Here is a 21,631-nt window from a genome sequence, read left to right as displayed (position 1 = left end):
ACAAATACAAAGATGTACGCACAGGAAACCTGGCGAATTTATCTATAGAGAAGCGGTACAGAAAAGGATCAAAGAACCTTAGTCAGGGTCAAATGTGGTAGTTTGGAAGAGCCAACTAAGTTTTGGTTGAAACGGCGAAAGAAGAAATGTACGTTGCGTGGAAAAGAAGAAGACTCGTTGACAAAATCGAAGAATAGCCGTGCAAACCGGGACTGTACGGTTGCAAAATTCTACAGAAGAAAGAGCGTGGCATTTGCGATTAAAAATTTTCCTTATTATGATGCAAAGTCTCGTTAATTGCCAGGTTATTAGCGGCTACTGTTTCTGTCACAACAATGCGCATGCATATCTTCGCTTTTGTTAGAGGCCCTGGTACTCTGAGGCTACGAACAAGATATTGTTATCGAGACAATCGTTGTGAAACTCGCCTACAAGATTCTTATACTCTAAAGCGACAGAGGTCTTTCTCATTGACATTAACGATAAGATGTTACTCTAAAGTCTCGGTACATACGCGTAGAGTGAGAAACTATAAGTTCGTGAACACCTATGAGGGGCCTATTAATCTTATATAAGGGGCCAAAACTTAGTTGGCTCTTCCAAACTACCACATTTGACCTTGACTAAGGTTCTTTGATCCTTTTCTGTACCGCTTCTCTATAGATAAATTCGCCAGGTTTCCTGTGCGTACATCTTTGTATTTGTAGTCGTATCTCGCACTCTGTATTATTAATAAATTAAAGTTTTAATGGCCAAAAATCAGCTGAAAATCGAGCCGTTGGCCCTTTGGTCACGAATCAGAGACACGGCCACCCACTCAGGCCGTTTATTATGAAATTCTAAATAAAGATGTTAATATTTACGGTGATAAACAAGCACACGCGAGAAACTAATAAAAACGAAAAGGCTGCACGTTGCGAAGGCGAGTATCCGACTTTCGCAGAGGTAATTAAACTGGACGAAACTCGGTTTAATTGAAGAGCAGGCGACAGCTAACTGGAAGACACTGCAGCGGTCCATTGTGCTCGGTCTACAGTTCTCCAAAGCTTTCGCGCGAGTACATTGTGTCTCTTTGCCTTGCTAGCTTTTCACCCCTAGCCATTTGCTTTAAGGTACTGGCTAACTGGTCTTCTATTCCCGTTAGCGGCCATTAGCTGCTAGCCTTCGGATAAACTTGGCTAAACCCACCTGGGTGTACGTATGTACCAGAACTAAATGGCAATCAATCGCCAGACCTGAGACCACACGGTGGTCGTTCGAGTACCTCGTCAAAAACGAACTACGTAAATACTTGCGTACAAAGGTGCGGTGTTTTACTTGAAAGTAAAAGTATGGCGAGATGCTTCCGAGAGAATTTCTCGCAAGTGGACACTGCGTTGAGGATGACTAGGCGATCTAAATAGGCTACACGAACGTTAGACCGACGACGCTGCGTGGCATGGTCTGTGCGTGTCGAGATGCACCCACACAACGCTAAATGTGCCACATTTTCGTATACGAGTGTATTTCTACAACGTAGGCCATGCAACACATTGTCGAGTAGGTCCAACGTTCGTGTAGCCCCGGCCTCATAGCGACTCGAGCAGTCGCTGTAAACGTACCATTGCTCCACTTGCGAGAAATACTCTCGAGAGCAACTGGCGATAATTTTACTCAAAAGTAAATATCGCCTGTATTGATTTTTCAATTTTCCTGTGTATCGCTGTGTATCGCGAGAATTCTTGGTCAGGGAAATAAAAAAAAAAAAAAAAAAAAGGAAGCTGTCCGATTTGCCAAATCGGTTTTACGTATTCGGATCTCGCATCCGAGGCTCTCCCGAAAACGAGTTAAGAGAGTAGCCAAGAAAAGAAACAACGTGCGTGAACACAGCCAAACTGAATTCTCCTTTCCTTACAGTCGTGTTATTCTCCCACATCCGATGTTATTCCGAACACGTTTCCTCTTCCGCTGACCGTTCGACAGAACCCTAAACGTCTTGCGTAACCGGAAACTGCCCAATGGAATCGACGGCGGATATCGACAACCATGACTGCAATGTAAATTCCTCGAATCGATTCGATAAATAATTTGGCGATATCGACTGCTGTTCTTCCATCGATTATCCTACGTGTAAGAGAATAATCTTTTATTCCTATTCGACCGGATGTTATTTTTGATATTGTCGGTAATCGAAAAGAGCAAAATATCAATGAAAAACGAACGAAAATAATAGAACCACGGCTTAGGTACGTGGAGTTGTATGTAAAACGTTTTGTATCTGAAGTGATAATAGCGGAAGGCAGTAACCTAGTTATTATAAATATCATCATAAATAGAAACCAGTGTCCATTCATGATCTAACAGCACGCGTTCAAGCCACGAACACGTTGTATGCGTTTGCTAACTTTCGACGATGTTCGATTTCAGCTTACGACTATAATAATTACAAAACGAACGTAGTTGTTCTCTTACACGTTCTTAAGGAATTTTGTATATTTTACAACTTATCGAGAAGCGCAGCGGCCAAATTCCTTTCTTTTCTTACTTGGAAGAGCACTTTGGTAACACGAAGATTCTGATTTCTTTGAAACTTTGCAACTCGAGAGAATTATCAGACAATTATTTTTGTCCCTTTTTGGTTCTTCAGAGTGAAAACACCTCTTGAACGGAGATAAGCGTTGCTCTATTTCCTCCGTACATCTTTAAGACTATGGCAGATATAAAAAAATGGTTGGAATAAAAACCAAACGGCTTTATACGCTTTACAAGGCGATCATATTAAAGTAATAAAAATTTGTTGCTTAAACGAAAAGTTCTCCACCGTTATTGTGAAAAAATGTCAATCTTCTGTCACGTCGAAAAATACGTAGAGTAACTGCGGATGAATATGTTAAACCAGTCGGATAATGTGAACAAAGTGCTACGAGGCACTGTATACGATATGAAATCCCGAAACATCTTTGTATTTGTGAGCACACATTAAACGTTATATCGAAGCAAGAAATTTGCAAGGTCTGTGCACCGGATACTTTACGCTTGATTGTCAGATATCATTGTTATTTTACGTCGTACGATAAAAATATACAACGCATTGTTCAAAGTGCAACGATGGGCGTGCAAGATGCACGTATCGGTTAAAATTATTTAAACACCACTTTATCCGACAAGTTTCGAATATTGAACATATTCATCTGCGTCTATGCTATCGTGCTTTTCAACGTAACAGGAAATTCGACATTTTTCGCAATAACCATAGCGGATTTTTTATTTAAATGTTGAAGTTATTAGATGTTTTTTTATAGTTTATTTTGGTTTTTTACAATTTGTCCTGAAGGACATTTGGTAAAGTGTTATATCTCATTGGTAATAAAACAAATAAAATAAAAATAAATATAGCATGTGGGTGGCTACCCCCAGCGGGGTGCCAGCTTCGTGTTTTCTAAGTTATATCTCTTATGTATTAGATGTATGTGGATACAAAGGAACACGTGGATGAATCGTAAGGTAGAAAAAATATATTTTGAATATTAAAGTGTAAATACAATGTTGGGAATATAATTGAGCTGACCCGGATCCGCACGCTAGCAGTGTATCGCTGAAAAACCCTGAAGACAACGTTTATGGTCTGCCTTCGTTCCAGTCTTTTGTCTATGCGTTGTCGATGGCTTCGGTGCTTGAGAAAACTAAAAGACCAAATGTAGAGTTTTCTTAAAATTGGTGATCACTTCAACAATATCACACAGTTGAAGATTGCTGTTGAGATTATTAGATGTGTGAACAGAGGAACGCGTGGATAAATTGTAAAGTAGGAAATATATTTTAATACAGAAGTGTAAGTACAAATAGGAATATAATTGAGCTGATCCAGATCCGCACGCTAGCAGTGTTACCCTATGACTGAAAGCCCCGAAGCCATCACCTGTCTACTATCTATGGTCTGCCTTCGTTCCAGTCTTTTGTCTATGCGTTGTCGATGGCTTCGGTGCTTGAGAAAACCAAAAGATCAGATGTAGAGTTTTCTTAAAATTGGTGATTACTTCAACAATATCACACAGTTGAAGATTACTGTTGAGGTTATTAGATGCGTGAACAGAGGAACGCGTGGATAAATTGTAAAGTAGGAAATATATTTTAATACAGAAGTGTAAGTACAAATAGGAATATAATTGAGCTGATCCAGATCCGCACGCTAGCAGTGTTACCCTATGACTGAAAGCCCCGAAGCCATCACCTGTCTACTATCTATGGTCTGCCTTCGTTCCAGTCTTTTGTCTATGCGTTGTCGATGGCTTCGGTGCTTGAGAAAACCAAAAGATCAGATGTAGAGTTTTCTTAAAATTGGTGATTACTTCAACAATATCACACAGTTGAAGATTACTGTTGAGGTTATTAGATGCGTGAACAGAGGAACGCGTGGATAAATTGTAAAGTAGGAAATATATTTTAATACAGAAGTGTAAGTACAAATAGGAATATAATTGAGCTGATCCAAATCCGCACGCTAGCAGTGTTACCCTATGACTGAAAGCCCCGAAGCCATCACCTGTCTACCATCTATGGTCTGCCTTCGTCCCAGTCTTTTGTCTATGCGTTATCGATGGCTTCGGTGCTTGAGAAAACTAAAAGACCAAATGTAGAGTTTTCTTAAAATTGGTGATCACTTCAACAATATCACACAGTTGAAGATTGCTGTTGAGATTATTAGATGTGTGAACAGAGGAACGCGTGGATAAATTGTAAAGTAGGAAATATATTTTAATACAGAAGTGTAAGTACAAATAGGAATATAATTGAGCTGATCCAAATCCGCACGCTAGCAGTGTTACCCTATGACTGAAAGCCCCGAAGCCATCACCTGTCTACTATCTATGGTCTGCCTTCGTTCCAGTCTTTTGTCTATGCGTTGTCGATGGCTTCGGTGCTTGAGAAAACTAAAGACCAGATGTAGAGTTTTCTTAGAAGCGATGACCACTTCGACAGTTTTGACTACTAATTTTCAAGTTTTTAATCGTCTACGAGAAACGAGAACACGGTTTCTTCGAGGTGGTGACCACTTTGACATTAAACAACAAAATTTTATTGCTTTAATAGCATCGTCTTATCAAGCGTAAAAAAGCCATACAATTTTTATTCCAACCATTTGTTACCCTAACCCTAATCTACTACAGTTTTAAAGATACGGAGGATTCAATCGGTGTTCCTACCTCGAAGAATCGACAATGACCAAGAGAAGAATTGCTCGATGCTTCTTTCGAGATCCCCTACAAGCCTGCGTAGTTTCAAAGAAATCAGAATCTTCGGGCTACCAAAGTTCCCTTGTTAGTTACCAGAGAAGAGAGCTCTGACGCAGACACGAACATCATTTGCGTAGATACATCGCGCTACTCTCGAAAAACGATAGAGATTTTGGTTCAATCAATTCGTCCCGAGATATACGCGTACTTGCGTATATATAATTCTATTTTATCTGTTATTAATCCACTATTGAAAGCATTTGGTGACGATACTCGAATTCATTCGACAGCTAAAACTCCAACTTTCTGAAAGCTATCAGCCAACCACCAAACTACACGTTTCGTTTTGCAACGAGAAACGTGACTAAAACAGGCAACTAATTAGCGATCCGTAGATCGGTGTGTACCAGCTCGGTCGGCACACGTCAACCATACACGTAGTTGCTGCTCTTCGCAAAACCGCTGTCGCCGCAGCTTGATTTCGTAGACGTCGATGTGAAAAGGGCGTTCAAGAATTATGTCACGGTTTCCGATGATTTCGCAGATGATTCGACGCTTTTTTCTATTGAAAAAAGATATCGCAAAAGTGACCCCGACCTTGAGTATCAAAGTCAAAGTTTCTTCTCGTCGAATCGCGCGGTACTCGTTACGAGGAACAAAAAGGTGAAAAGTATCATGGGTCGCAAACGAACCGTTCTCCTGGTAAATGATCTTAACGTTGCATTGGCTCCTACATTGACATCGTCTAGCTAGCTGTCAAGATATCACGTTATTTTTAAAAATAAAAAAGGGAAGAAAAGTTTGCATCCTCGTTTCAACATTGGCATATTTGCTACACCGTAGTACTCTACGTTTCTTCTGTTTCACCGGTCAGTTTTACGTACAGGCGACCTTGTACGTACCGTGTAAATCACTTTGACTATTAGAGCAAGAATTATCAATTGTAGTCGTTGAAGGCTACCAAAAAGTAATCTAGCCATTGTTTGATTCATCGCTGCGCGAATGGTTTCTCAGCGATCTCTTTGTTCCTCCGCGATTATGACGAGAACAAAGTATCCGTATATCCATACGAAGGCAACGATAGACAGATGTGTGAATGGCAATGGAACAAAGTAGAAAGAAACTGCGCGCGACAAAAGTACGCAGGCCTGTACGACGGTTAGGAAGATAATTAGAAACGATGGAAGGAAACGGGCGAAATTAGATGGAATCTAATGAAACGCGATCGCGAATAAATTCGTTGGAAACAAAGGTCACGTCGATATTTTCGAAAGTTGGAAACTGATCGTGGACGAACGACCGAATTCTCGTGCAGTCTAGTTGTACAGTTGCATCGTAACGAAACCACGATGCAAGATTTATCGTCGAACATTCATTTCGGCCACTTGTACCGCGTTCGGTAATATCCGGCTGGAACGTTTCCGGAATGAAATGAGAAATTTCCGCCTCGGCTCGACGGAAAATGATTATCGATTAGTATCCACTGGTTAAAATACTGACTGTTCGTTCGTCCACCCATCCGTCCGTTTGTTCGTTCGTGCAGCTTTGCAGGGAAAAGCAATAAATAATAGCGAAAAGAAGAAAAAAGAAAGATACTTTGAGATAGGCTTTTTAATCGGAACAAACAGAAAAAGGAAGGAAAAACCATCGGTTTTGACGATTAATCGAAAGAATTTGTGATTTTATATAGCGATGAAAAGTTTGTGGCAGACGGTCACGACAATGGACCATTTTCCAGCGTTTATTTCCGGACGCGATCGTTTATTTGTTTAAATTGTACATTCGACGCAGTGGTAGACGAGATGCTTAAAAATACGAATCGTGGCAGCCCATTCGACCACGTCGATCGTATTTTCGCTCGTTCGTTTTTAATCGTCGAGGTTGACTGATAGAAGAACCAGTGGATGAATTTGTAATAGAGAAATAAATAAAGCTACAAGTATAAGTATATGATATATACTGATCCAGATCCTCGCTATTATTATATTAGCGTTACAATAGGATAGAAGAAGCGACAGGGAGCAAGTTCATATATTTCCAGGAAACGACATTACCAAAAAATTAATCTTGTGACTCTAGCTGGAGGCTACAAGAAACAGCAATAAATATCTACTTATGGCTCTTTTCTTTCTAGACATTGTAATTCAGAGCAAGATTTATATTCAAGAGCACGATAACATGGACCTCTCCTTTTCGAATTTTTTTCTTCCGCTAAATTCTGTTCTCTTCGTAACAGCGGTCTCCGGGTCACGGGCGTACGAAAGAAAAGGTGTAGAGTTTTTCTTCGAGTAATTACTTCAACGTTGATTATTTCGAGTCATCAATTCCCGGGCTTATTAGCGACTGGATTTGGTAGCACGAGCTTTTCTCACTGTGAACGCGAGGCATGATGACGGACCTCTGTAGTTTCAGGTGCATTCCGAAGCACCAGATACGCTACAAATAAATCGAGTAGCAGAGGTGTCGACCGAAAATCGACCGGAATTCAGACCCGAAAGCTTTTGTGCGTCTATCGAGTTAACCCCCTATTTCCTTCGGTTTGCTTGCTTGTCTTTGCAAGATATTACGCGAAATAAATTAATCGGTGAAATTTCAGGGAGGTTTATAAGAATGCGATAGTTGTATCGTCAAGTCCGAGGGGAAGAAACTAAGCGAAACGCAGGAGATTGGAGAAAAGATAAGGAAACTCGGGGAACTGGAAGGACGAAACTTGTTCCGGGAGTAAATCCTTAGAACGGCGAGGATGCGCCGACTACGGCCACGACCACACCACGACCACACCCTGCCATTCGATACGCACACACGCGCTCCACTCGTAAACCAGTCTAATTTTCCTAGTTCGCTCACCACGCGTGTTTATTTTCTCCCCTTTTCCTCTTTCCGTTTCCCTGTTTTTCGTTTGTTCCAATAACGTAAGAAATGTTCGACGACCATCTCCTCGCGCTTGAACAGTACGCGATACGTATAACGTGGCGAGTAGAAGAGAAACAGCGGGTCTGGTAATTATTTGAAATAAAGTAATTTGTAAAGCGATCGTTTCGATGATACCTCGTATCGGTCGGAGTTTACGATATACAGGGTATATGCTGCGTTACTATTTTTCAGATTTCCGATAATCTGATAAAAGAACGTTTCTGTAAAAACGAAACGGAAATGAAAAGCAATCGAAGAACGACATGCAAAGTTGCGTGTATAGAATCAGACGTTGCGTTCAGACGGTGGAAAATCAATCTGTCTGCCACGAAAAGTAATTCCTCGAATGAGTCACGTTCGTAGGCTACATACAGCGACCCCTAAAAATATTCCTACGCTACGGTATGACTAACGTTATGGTTCGATATTTCGGTTGTTTATACAGCAATCGTCCGGGTTATTTTTTTAATAACGCGTCATTTATTAATATCAGCAAAAGCGTGTAACTTAATTATTAAAAATTCACATACGTCGCATGATTTGAATTGAAAAATTGCCGAAGAAAATGGTGTCGTATATCCAGCTCGTAAAAACGTTCCAACACGTCTTACATTTTTCCGTTCTCTATCTGTTTCTGGTAATCCTATGTTCCAAGAAGGCAGAGAAGACGCGCGTTTATGAATAGCATTTAGAGATGCATTAGACATCCGTGACTTCTCGCTACTCCTCAGTAGCAAATGTGACTTCGTCCAAAATGAGTCGCAAAGGAAAAATACGACGGTCGATACGCGGCAACTTGTAATTTTCCACCGGTGAAAGGGAGAAACCTATCGTGAAATTGGTGCCGCGCTTCGTGTAATCCCAAGTTGCGGATACCATTCGACGACTTCGTTCCGAAAATTGCGTCGAATCTATCGCGCAAACTCGAAGGTCGAGTCTTTTATCAAGTACGACAGAGAAAAACAGAATTATGCGGAAAGTGGAAGAAAATCTGCAAATAGGTGTTCTGAAAATAGTTAGTTATCGGAAAAAAGCTGGAAAAACGTTTCGGCCGAAACAGTTCGGAAAACGATCAGGCAAACTGGTTACAACGGAAGAGTAGCTGGAAAACAATCGTTTATCGATAAGACGAACAGCAAGAAACGATTTTGCGAAGAAGCTTATTTCCAAGGATGAATCATGGTGGAAAGAAGTAATATTTTCAAATTCAATCTCTACGATTCCGACGAAAGGACTTTGGCGTAGCGAAAACAGAATAAAGAATCCATTTCAAGAATACAAGATGTGCGATGAAACAAGGAGGAGTGAACGTAATGGTCCGAGGCTGAATTTCCTCGTACGAAGTTGGAAGCTTGGTGCTCGTTGACAACATTACGGATAAAAATCTTTACTTGAACGTACTTAAAAACAATTTAGTTAAAAATTTATTTAGGAAACGGGGATTAATAACAGTCGCGAGTTTCGTCAGGACAACGACCCCAAGCATACGGCACAGCGTTTATTATATAAATGCTCCAAAATTCTTCATCTTTGTCAGAATCGTCGAACTTTAATCCAGAATCGAGATGAATTACACAGGAAAATTCAGAAAACTCCAAATTGAACGGGCGTGTATATCCGTAGAATATCTTTAACAAATTTTACATGGTACGTCAAACAGATTGAAACGTGTTCTAAAACAAACTGTAAGAATTTCCTCGCGTAGTCATTTTATTACACTAAATTATGTTAATAATTGATAAGAATAAACGGTATCCGAATATCTTTGCGAGCCAAAAATACGGCGTTATTTGATCATTTTTACTACATATTCTATATATAAATTTTTCAAATAAATTATATGTTTTTATTAATATTAATACGACCTATAATTAAAAATATAATTGGGACGACTGCTTTATAAACAACCGATATATCGAGCCATAAAGTCATACCGTATCGTCTGAATATTTTTGGGTGTCACTGCACGTACAACCCATCGAGTACAAACGCGTCGACGTTCTATTCCAGCGAACGCGAACTTTTGATATCAACTTCAATGTCGGCTGCTTGTTTCTAAGTATCGGTGACTTGTAACTCAAACGCGTAATTTCGTAGAAGACCGTGACAACGCGTAGGACCTGGATGTGACCTACTCTTCTTCGGTTTGCGACATTTAACAAAAGTCTGTAAAAAAAATTCTAGAATGTCTCGATAGTTCTATCGCAGAGACCGACTTGGCCTAAATTCGGTTTCAGCCAACTTTATGCAAACAGCGCGCATCTCTAATGGTAGCGACCGCAGTTGGCGAGCTGCGATTCTGCAAACTGCAAACAATCGCGAGCGACAGATCTATTCGAGGGATAACTCGTACGAGGTGGTGCGCGTTTACTGTTTACGCGACCAGCATACTCGGGTACCTACTTACTATCCTCGGACGCGCTTCGTTGTATCTCAACGGACTGGTGGAATCGATGTAAACTTTTCTCTGGAAGTAACCACCGCGAACAGATTAATCGTTCGCGACAAGCTAGCTAGCTCTCCTCGTGGTTTCCAGAACATAATCACCAGCCACGTATCCAGGCAACGCGACATTTATGGCTTAAGGTAAACCCCGCCATCTTCCAACGTATACAGCTTTCCAAGATCTGTATCGCATCGCTGGAACATCTAGTACTCCAGTGGTCTGATAAGTCGTGCAAGTAAAGGATCGCCTTCGAACAAGAGGAAAATTAACATTTAACAGAGATTCTCCGATATAGCTACGTACGCAATTTCGTTATTTCCCCTTACTCTTCTCGATTATACCCAATGTATAATGTGTACGTTGTCGACGAAACAAATTAACAATGTGCAGGTAAAACGCATATGTACATCCCACACTCGCGCGTATATGAAATGCAAAAGAATTATCGCTATCATTTCCATGGGCGTTTTCATTTTATCATTTGGAAAGCATCGTTAGAGTTCATTTTTGCGGATGACGTGTCGCTGTTCTAGGGAGCCGACGCGACGCGACGATGCGTATCTTCATGTACCTTTTATTCCTCTTAGTCGAAACGATGGCAGAGCGTATGGAAAACTTGGAAAATCGCAGAAGTAACAGGGCAAATAACGGTGAATGATAAAGCGTGTATAAAAAGTTGGAAGAATGGCAAGGGTTAAACGAGCCACACGTGACTCATGGAAGCTTCAGCAGAAAGCCGATTGAGCGAGTTGTTCGTCCCGATACGTCCAGGAGTTGTGTAGACCGCGCTAGTCGTCAACTCCGACGGAGGAATCTAATTTTACAACGACCTATATTTAGCTGAAATTTATTCCAGCAACGGCGTGCACCGGGTCACCGGACTTCTATTTTACCAATGCGATATCTCCACCGTCGGCCTAACTCGAGGGCGAGCACACTTTTCTTACCGTTACTTTTGTTAACTATGTACATGCTACTTTTATTTTTCCTATACACTTCGATACGGCTACATAAAAGATGTAACTTAGAAAAAATGAAGCTGGCACCCCGCTGGGGGTAGCCACCCACATGCTATATTTATTTTTATTTTATTTTTTTTTTTTCGCCAATAAGATATAAAACTTTACCAAATGTCCATAAGGACAAATTGTAAAAAACCAAAATAAAATAAAATTAAAAAAACTTCGATAGGGGTAGTCGTTAGGTACACCATAAAGGTAGAGTCTCTAGCAAAGTTTACTTTACGAGTGGAAAACTTAGAATCGTGATTTTCATAAATTTGATAATTTGTCAAATCGTTTATCAACGATAAGTTACAAATCGTTCGTTTTTCGGATATTGTAACGTAGCCAGGAAGCCAGAGAGAATCCCAATACGTAACAACGTAGGCGCCTATAACACGTAATCGTAGGCTCGTTGTTCCCAGTCGTCTGACAATAGAATCAAGCGTCGCGACTTCCTGGGTTAAATGCATTCTTGCACACACGATTACCGTTGTCAATAAGACCTGGACCTTTTAATTTACCGTTAAGTCGAACTGGGTGACTAATCGTTAGAGTATATCGAGTCACCGGCCTCTGAAAGTCAAGTGTCTTGTCATCGTTCTCGCGATGAAATTGACGTATGAATTCGTTCGCTTCGTCGCTGCTCCGACCAATTTTCAATTAACGTTAATTCGCTCGATCAAATGAAAAATACCAGATATATGCTATACCTGCCGGGATATAAATTACAGCACTCGTGTTCGTCTTTTTAAAGAGAATCTTTGGAAGCGATCTATTCTTTCAAACAAACGAAAACATTACGTAATTTGCGTATAAGTTGTTCGTCAAATTATTCATTCATAAAAGATATAACTTAGAAAAAACGAAGCTGGCACCCCGCTGGGGGTAGCCGCCCACATGCTATATTTATTTTTTTTATTTATATTTTTTTCTTCACCAACAAGATATAACACTTTACCAAATGTCCACAAGGACAAATTGTAAAATAACCAAAATAAAATAAAAAAAAAAAAAAACCCTGTATGGTACATAAAAGATATAACCTGGCAAACACGAAGATGGCACCCCGCTGGGGGTAGTCACCCACATGCTATATTTATTTTTATTTTATTTTTTTTACCAATAAGACATAACACTTTACCAAATGTCCACAAGGACAAATTGTAAAATAACCAAAATAAAATAAAAAAAAAAAAAAAAAAAACCCTGTATGGTACATAAAAGATATAACCTGGCAAACACGAAGATGGCACCCCGCTGGGGGTAGTCACCCACACGCTATATTTATTTTTATTTTATTTTTTTTTACCAATAAGACATAACACTTTACCAAATGTCCACAAGGACAAATTGTAAAATAACCAAAATAAAATAAAAAAAAAAAAAAAACCCTGTATGGTACATAAAAGATATAACCTGGCAAACACGAAGATGGCACCCCGCTGGGGGTAGTCACCCACATGCTATATTTATTTTTATTTTATTTTTTTTTACCAATAAGACATAACACTTTACCAAATGTCCATAAGGACAAATTGTAAAATAACCAAAATAAAATAAAAAAAAAAAAAATTATTCGTAAGAAGACCGAGTCCTGTAGGCAATACCGAGTTAGGCAAGAATAATACAATGTTCAACGTAACATCGATCTACCGGCTGGTGCTTTTGATAAATCTCTTCGACTTACTGAATTTCTCGGTACCGAACAATTAAACTCTGCGAACTCGTTGATGTGAAACGAACGAACAAATACATTCCACGAACAACTTCGAGTCGATAAAAGATTGTTTTCCTCGTACGAAAATTTCGTCAAACGAGTAAACGAACGAGTCATCTTTAATCGGATTTATTCGAAGAGAAAGGTATCTCCACTTTAGGAAATGCGTCCTCGTTAAAAAGGATCTTTAGAGGAAAGAACTCGACGACGCGTCACGGTTTCTACGATCAGATTCTATTTAATTAACGTAGCTTGTAAGCGATTCCTTGATCAAACTCGAATCATTCTAAAACCGTCTCACTCGTTGAAGAACGTTTGAGAAAAATATCGCGATAGATTCAACGCTCGAAGCAAAGAGATCGATCCGATTTGAAATTGCCAGATGTATGCTATCCTAGCTAATCTGTAGATCCTTAGAAGATAGAAATTCCCGAAGGATATAATGAAAATCACTGCTAACGATCTAGAGACCGAAGAGGAGAGAAAATTCGCCTCTATGCAGCTTGCCCTGCGAACAAATTTCCCGGTGTCAATTAATCACGCAAATTAGTTATGATACGTTTCCAGCAACGGCCAATCGCTATGGAATTTGATGATTTCGGTCAAGATACGATCGTCGATCCAAATAATCTGTAAAACTTTGCGAGTTTTCTTCCCGTTAATCTGTTTGTTGCGTTACGGTTACGCCATTCGGCTTTTTCTCCCAGATACAAGTTATAACGAAGTACAAAGGCCTCGATTGTTTTTTAAGGGACCGTTCTTTTCGACGTATCTAAGAGGTCGTGCGAACGTCAAGTGCGTTTATTAGCCGCGCGATACAACTTTTACGAGCGTTACCTAAAAACGTAAAGTCTCTTGGACTCGCACAATGGAATGCCTTGTTCCCGGAGCAATCTCTTTTCACGAACATGGACTTTTCTGCCACTCGAGAATCATTTTCAGCTTTTTCGTACCGTTTTTCGGAACGTGTAAACAGTCATCGACGATGGATCGGCTAGCTCTCTACATATTAGCGGAAAGTCGTTCAACGTTACAACTACCTACGATACGCTGGTTTGTTGAAAGTAAATAGACACGTGCAAGTATCTTAAATACTCGACGGTAACCAACGCTAACTCTGCCAAAAGTACAGATGCGTGTTTTTCACAATTGTAAAAACGAGATTCGTTCCAAGTCGGAATCTTGCTCTCAGGCTTGCAGAATCGAGCTTTCACGGATTGGATCGTCACTATTCGCAACACCGTTACACGTAGCACTGATTCACTCGACATTGCTTCTTCTAACGCTATTCCAGGCTTCCAGGAAAGAGCCGTGTCCAGAAGGAAAACGAAGGAAGGAAAGGAATTCTTTCCCGGAAGCGTCGAACGGCGTCAGAAGAAGCAGCGTCGAATGTATCGGTGCTAAGCGTACGTTGCGTAATTTATCTCGCTAACTGCCTCCGTAGGTTTCGGTGTAAAAAATAAAATTCTTGAATTTTCAACTTCTTCGCCCTCGCTCGTGCTACTAGCGTATACCGATATGCGTGCATACACCGTTATCGATCCTCACAGCAGGGAAAGCGTCATTTTCTCGAGCATTCGTTAAGGATGCTGTTATTTCGTGACTAATAAATTCCTTACTCATCGTGGCTGAGCTACGTACAAGATACGATGAAATTCTACAAGAAAGAAAGAAACGAAACCGCCGTAAGTACACACATCCGCGAATAATTGCGAGCATGGGTTGGTCAACGATGAATCAGAAAACATCCGGTTTCCTTCATTTATACTTAAATCGTTTCAACTTTATATTCCGCTCTCTTCTACAAACGACAAATGCAATAAGGAAGTAGTCGCTCCGGATTACAATCGCAGCTTCTTCCCGTTTCATCGTATTCAGCGAGCATAAGCAAACTTCCCGCAAACGTTAATTTCGAGCAGCCCATACGTATTTGTAATCGTGCGACGTAGACGACCGATATAGGGTGTAAAAGTTTTTACAAATATCGTCAACGTATCATAGCTGAAAATGAAATCGTGGCAGACCATAGTCCTAGCAGGTTTATTTTCGTCGTAGCAACGTTATTTTACCACGAGTATTTAACCGTCGAGCAAGAAAAGAGAGTTGTAGCGAAAGATTACAGCTGCTATTCATTGTTTTGCTATTCTCCGGCCCCGTAAGGTATTTCTGTGAAGGGTGACTTAAACGAATTTATGCTCGAGCCTGAAAAGACCGCTCCCACGCTGTGACAACTTCACGGCCCGTTTTCATCCGCTGCGCCGTGTAAATATTTGTTACGCTGAACGCGATGCGAACCACGAGCGAAGAATGGGTCAACGAAATAACGTATAGCCATTGAACACGTTGCTACATGTACAGGCTAGAAAAGAGGAATAGGAGCGAAGGAGAGCGAACGTTAGAAGAAACGAAGAAAAAGAGTGCGTTCGGTATAGTAAGGGAAACAGAAACGGCTAAAATGCAAAGAGGGAAAGAAGTTTGTGATGAAAAAGAGAAAGGGAAAGAGAAAAGAAAGGGAGACGTCATCGAGAGCGAGATAGAACAAAGGGCGTAGTCGCACCCTCGATTCACCACAGTCGGTTCATCCACAGGCGTCCGTTCAAAAAAAGAATAAACAATAGCTACAGGATTAATATTAAACACTTAACGTTACAACGACGAAGAAATTCGTGTATGGGATTGTTACTATTTAATAATTTAATAATTTTATTTATCTTCATCGATCCTCCCAAAAATCTTGTTATTCCTTGTTGATTTCAAGAATTGTTCGAAACTGTCTGAAAGATAATTTGTACCTATTGATCACCAAATATCCTGATTTATGAGAGTGAACATTTTATTCGTACGACGAGTGACAAGCGATGATATACAAAGTAATTGATATTCACGAATGACGAATAACGTTATTTATTCGCAAAATTAATTCGGCTTCGTCGCTTTAGGAATACCGATACAGCGAAGACTGAGGAATAAATATGCGAATAATTAACAACAGATAGCAGGTTTTATACAAAGAACAATAGCGAGATTCGCGGATAAAACTACTCGAACGATGCCAATGAAAAACGTATTCGACTTTCTACGTTACCAATAGCAACGAATTAATTTATTCATTTTATCCTACAAGAAACGATGTGTGTAATTATTGCTCCAACATCTGTGCGCGATACTCCGCGACGATCTATGGCATGTGGCATATGTGTATTATCAACACAAGCGTCGAGCGCGTATATCGCTGCGGCGCCGTTACGCGATTGGCGCAGACGATGGACGTGCCCGTGTGATTCGGGTTTAAGGCTGCTTCAGGCACAGCCGCGCCGAACCTACCGAGCAAACCCGACCTTAAGACAAAAAAGAAAAAAAAAAGATTTCGAAACATTTAAAAACTGAGAGTTAAATGTAGAAGCTAGAAAATGTAACAGCTTCTATCCTCCAATTGGGAAATATTTTATCGCATAAATATTTCGAGCTTTAAAAAAGAATTGAAATCTGTTTGCCATATAGATCAATAATAGAAGAAACTAAATTCCAGCAGACTGTAATTTCGTAATAAAATACAAAATAACGATCGAACCGTCGAACAAACCAAAACTCTGTCGACTGCTCGGATGATGCTCTACGTAGGTACGTATGTACGTACGTAATACAATATATTCGAAGATGGAAACGAGTACTAGAGTACCCCGATAAGATACTCGATACACGGATCGTTAGTAGCATATTAATCTACGTACGAATGAATGTCGAGTCGTAACGCGGCCAACTAGAAATTTGCCAAAAAAAAAGAAAAAAAAAGAAATTGAAAATCTAATAGGCGGTAGAGAAACGTGGAGAAAGCGATAGCAAAGAAGAGGGCTCCTCGGAATTTCCATAAAGCGGCAGGACAATTTTTCAAAGTGAATGAAAATTTGTAGTAGCGGAAAAAGTCGAGATTCGGCTTGTTCGGTTTTAGCAGTGACGAACGAGTAGCGACGAAGTTTCGCATTGGAAGCTTGCAAACTGATTTCCATAGAAATTCGATTTCACTATAGGCAATGGCACACGCTATCTGCAAACTTTAAATTCGCAACTGAAAATCCGGTTTTTTTCGCGAAAACAAACGAAACGCGCGTATGTACAAACGTTAAAACCGCGAAAATTAAAAATACACATAGTGTATTTTGAGTCGGTACATCCAACCAAAAACGCTTTTGTCATCGCGACGTTTTCCTGTCTGACTAATCCTTGCTACTTTATCTCGGAATGACTAATAAGAAGTTTCATCGTTAATTGAGACGCACAGCTGCGCCAAACGAATCGTCTTTCTTCTTTGGATAAAATAAACCGTAAGAATAATTACCGCCAGTAATTAGCATAAATGTTTCCGGGCAAACGAATGGCAACAGGGCTGCAAGTTTCGTGGAAATTGCCCAATCTACCTAAACGCAGATTTCATTTTTCTAACGAAGCGTCCAACGTGCGACATGCAAAAAAATACCTGTCGCTAAATCGTTCGATATACGTAGACAGTTTGTTAGAGAAATAACCAGAGACACGCGCTTATTCAAGAATTAACAAGGCATTTTTCGTTACACGGACGTATAGAAGCAAGGTGATCGATTTTTCTCGGGTTTTTGTAGCTGGCAGAGTCTATCGATGGGTGGAGTTGGCTCGCCACATGTGTTACTAATTACGCCAGACTGGCCGTTTCGCACGGATCCGATATAGAGATCCAGAGCTATTCTTCGATTCTCCGTTCGCCACCGAGTCACGCATCGCTGTATCTCGATCTTGCGCACGATTTATCGATTGTCAAACGGCGAGACGACGCGTTTCTGGAATCTTGGAAACCGATCACGAAGTCAACGTTGCGTCGCAACGCGACAGAAATCTTTCCGACGTCTTTCGCCGGTTATATAACGCGCTAAAATGATGTTTACGCAGGATTCTACTCGTTATCGTTTCCTATGCGAAAGCAATACCTACGAATCAAGCGCGATCTACTATTCGGAGTAAACGAATAACGGACAATATTTTTCATCGGTGTACCTACCACGATTTATTCGAGGGAAAATTTTTAAGCGCGTAAATTACGGCCAGTGGCGGTAGTACAAGCGTGAAAGTGTCGCGCAAACTATACGAATTACACTCGCTGAAGGAAATTGTATCAAGCTTTCAGGGTCGACCGTAATTACGAGGGAACTTTGTTTCATTAGAAGCAGCTCGATCCCACATTCACCGTAATTGTACGTCGCCCGAACCATTTTCGTTTTTAATTTCAACGACGAATATTTTGTATACTACCCGCAAAAAAGCGAACAAATAGGAACGTGTAATAACGAAGAAGCAAATCTAAGGAAATTCTAATATCGATAAATAATACAGTTTTTCTATGTATCTTGGTCATGTGCGGATGTACACGAACGCGACGACAACGTATTTAAACAAGTTTCTCTATAAAATGCTAGTTATCAGTGACGTTAGAAACGATAGAACGGGACAAACTTTGCAGTTGTTTATCCGTTCGGCTGGATGTTCAATTACGATCAAGCGTACTTGATATGAAATATCGATTTACAAGAAAATAAGCATGTTCGAATGAAAGAGCAGCGACCTAAGTCGTTTTCTTTGGTGCTTTTCCCCTAGAGACTTTCCCCAAGCCTTGAGCCACGCTCGCTCGTCAGGCTCAAAGTGGACGGAACAAAACGAAATGACGCGACGACACACACGTGCCCTCTCTTGATTAGCGTCTAGACGCGTTGCTTGCGTACAGACCAACGTAACCTACATACACTGTCACCCGTCCGTTTAGTATCCGGACACTTTGCTCGATTTTTAGTACGTAATAGGACGCAAACACCGGATTCAAACGCAAAAATTAACGACAAATCGCTCGTCTGTAACGACGATTTTATTCGACATCGTGACTTTCGCAGCGCGGCAGGTTAACATATTTAAAGGCGTTACTAGCCGAGGATACGTTTCGAAGGCGAGTTACTCGTTGACCAAACGCGAACGCACATGCTTATACAGAGGGCACAAGTGCGTGTGTCACATCTTGACACACAGCCGAAGCATTCTGTATACGCGCCGGCGCTTCCTGCAGTTAACGACCTCGATTGCATATAAATGCCTGGCTTAATGGTTTCGAAGTAAGGCCGAAGGCCTCCACTGATAAAATCCACTCTCTCCTAGCGGGATTCACGACGCCCATTAAGCCTGTTTCACACGAGTATCTATCGCACGATGCCTATGGTTCGCGTGGTCCTGCCTTCGTTATCTTATATTATATTATCGCGATGCTATCCTAACAATTGCATCGAAATAGCTAACTTATCGCTATATATCATCGCTACGTTGGTCAACCGTGGAGAAAAGCTGCGGTCGAACGATCGATCTGTAATCTTCGCGTTCCTGTCTAGGACTATTCGTCGATGATCCTCGTGATCGTGTGATTCGTACAAAGTTGCTACGGAATCGTCGAAGTGGAAGGTTAGTCGGTTGTAAAATACTCGATAAATACGATCGGTTGGAAGGTAGGAAGCGAAGGAAAGAAATAGTTACGCAGGAAGGAGGGTTGTGACGACGCAGGCGCTACGTCTGAAAGCTCGCAGTCGATATACGCGACTTTTGGACTGACTGGCTCTTAGTCATCTCAGCGCACATTTGCAAACTGGCTCTGTTCGTGACACACGCATGAAGTAATGCCACGTACACGCGTTCGAGACCGCGCAAAGAAAAGAGTTAAGCGTAAGCTTAAACACGCTACCAGGGTTAAATATATTTTCCGTAATCGCGTTCAAACTTTCTTATACAGCGTGCACCGTCAAACTCGCCTTCGAGCGTTATTTACTTTATCATTCGTTACGTAAAATGCTATACGCCTTAAACAAGCCTTTAATACCTACGATCGACGCTTTAAAATACCGATGCGTTAAAATACCATCGATTCCTTGATACCGCTATACGCGCACTGACCAATGTTTAAATATTCCTGCGAGTCGTTTCGCTAAGATACGAACAAGATCGAAGCGTGCGAGGAGTATGGCTGAAACTGCGGATCGGATGTCCTTGAACGGGCAACATTCGTGGCCCTTAATTTAGTATTCTGTGTGTTCGACTTCCTACGTTTCCCCCGAAACTTCAACCCTCGCTTTTAGCGTTAACAGATCTCGTGCGAAAAAGAAACAAAAATGCAGAGCGTCAGCCACGATCCCACGCAAGTGGGACAGCGCCGTTCTGTATTTTTAAAGTAGTTAGAAATGGAAGAAAGTGTCGCAATATGCGTGTATACGTGTTGCATAATTAATTCTTCGCGTATGCATTTTTATCATCTCATCCAACGTTTCGCATAACGACCTTCTCCTCTTTTTCTCTAAACGGAATCCTATACTTTTGGGTGTAGTCTGAGCGACGTAGCTTTTTACCCAGCGCGGAAAATATCAAGATACTTGCTTAACGTGTCGATAATATTAACTTGCGTTGTAACCAAAAGTGTGGAGTTCCCTTTAAACGCGCGCTACCTAAGGAATTTATTACAAAACGCGTACGAGGCGAACAAGTACCGCGTACTACGCCAAGGTAGTAGTATCGATTACGAGGTACAATAAACACGGATCAAAGCTTCCAATTAGGAATTAATATAACCAATAAACAACGCACTCGTTCCAAATTCTAATTTCCCGGCTATTCAAATTAACACGCACGTACTTCCAAGAACCCGAATAAAATTAAACTACTGGCAAAATTTTTCAAACATCACGTTCGAAACATCGTATTACATACGACGCGAAGATTTATCTTATTCTAATACAAAGGCTACCTACGGTCACGTATAGTGAATCATAAAAATATATGTACTTTGTAAAAGGAACAGTGTCGGATTTGATTAATTTTTTAAGCTTTTATATCTAGTGGTCGAAGCAAAAGTTGCTCTTTGACGAAATAATCAGTCGTTGAATCGACAAAGGAACAGGCAACACAAGTTAGGCTTTCAAGGTGTATCGTGAAACTTGTTAAAAATTCATCGGACGATGCGACGAATAATTAATCTCTATATTCGATGTCCCCTCTTGAACCGTACGTCATCGCCCACGCTATTGTCTTTATCTTTGCACGAGATCTTTCTTATTCGATTTAATCGAAAATAGTCGATGGATCGTCAAGAGCGACGCAAAGTACGCGTTACCGTATGACGATCTAGACATCCACTTCGTTCAAACATCATACGGGAATGATCTTCCGCCGTAAAACCGCGAGCTAAAGCGACCGTCAACGATCTTAATTCGCTCAAGTTTTTCCAAAAATTTCCATTATACGAAAAATTATTAATCGCGGTAACAAAGGACGAATAAAACGTTAA

At 40.7% G+C, this 21,631-nt stretch overlaps 1 protein-coding gene across 3 annotated transcripts in view; it reads right to left on the bottom strand.

Moving 5' to 3' along the window:
* LOC132906402 (matrix metalloproteinase-2) overlaps window positions 1–21,631 on the bottom strand; it is a 117,738-nt gene that overhangs the window by 90,145 nt on the left and 5,962 nt on the right. The gene's annotated exons all lie outside the window — the stretch shown is intronic.

This window comes from Bombus pascuorum, chromosome 4 (assembly GCF_905332965.1).
Source record: "Bombus pascuorum chromosome 4, iyBomPasc1.1, whole genome shotgun sequence".
In the NCBI taxonomy this organism is placed as follows: Eukaryota; Metazoa; Arthropoda; class Insecta; order Hymenoptera; family Apidae; genus Bombus; species Bombus pascuorum.
The sequence above is the reverse complement of the archived record's forward strand: the minus strand, read 5'-3'. Positions and strand labels throughout refer to the sequence as shown.